Below are 324 nucleotides of genomic sequence, written 5' to 3' on the forward strand. Positions count from 1 at the left end.
TGAGTCTGTGTGAGTCTGTCTGAGTCTGTGTGTCTGTGTGAGTCTACCCTGTGTGTTTGTGCGATGTGCTGATAGACTGCGTGTTTGTGCGATGTAATCTGCAGGCTGATGCGATATTTGCTGCGGCCCTGAATCCGGTGTCAAGCAGCAGATCTCATCTGCAATGTAGGACAATTTCCGCCCGTCTGCGCAGACACTCTCTGCGGTCAATAGACTAAAAATTGCTCTCGGAGGACGATACCATCTTAACTACAGGTGATTCACTCCCTCCCCTCGGGGGCAGAGGTGACCCCTCCTTTTTTAATAATTGGGGTGTTTGGATGT

This window comes from Oryzias melastigma, linkage group LG12 (assembly GCF_002922805.2).
Source record: "Oryzias melastigma strain HK-1 linkage group LG12, ASM292280v2, whole genome shotgun sequence".
In the NCBI taxonomy this organism is placed as follows: domain Eukaryota; kingdom Metazoa; phylum Chordata; class Actinopteri; order Beloniformes; family Adrianichthyidae; genus Oryzias; species Oryzias melastigma.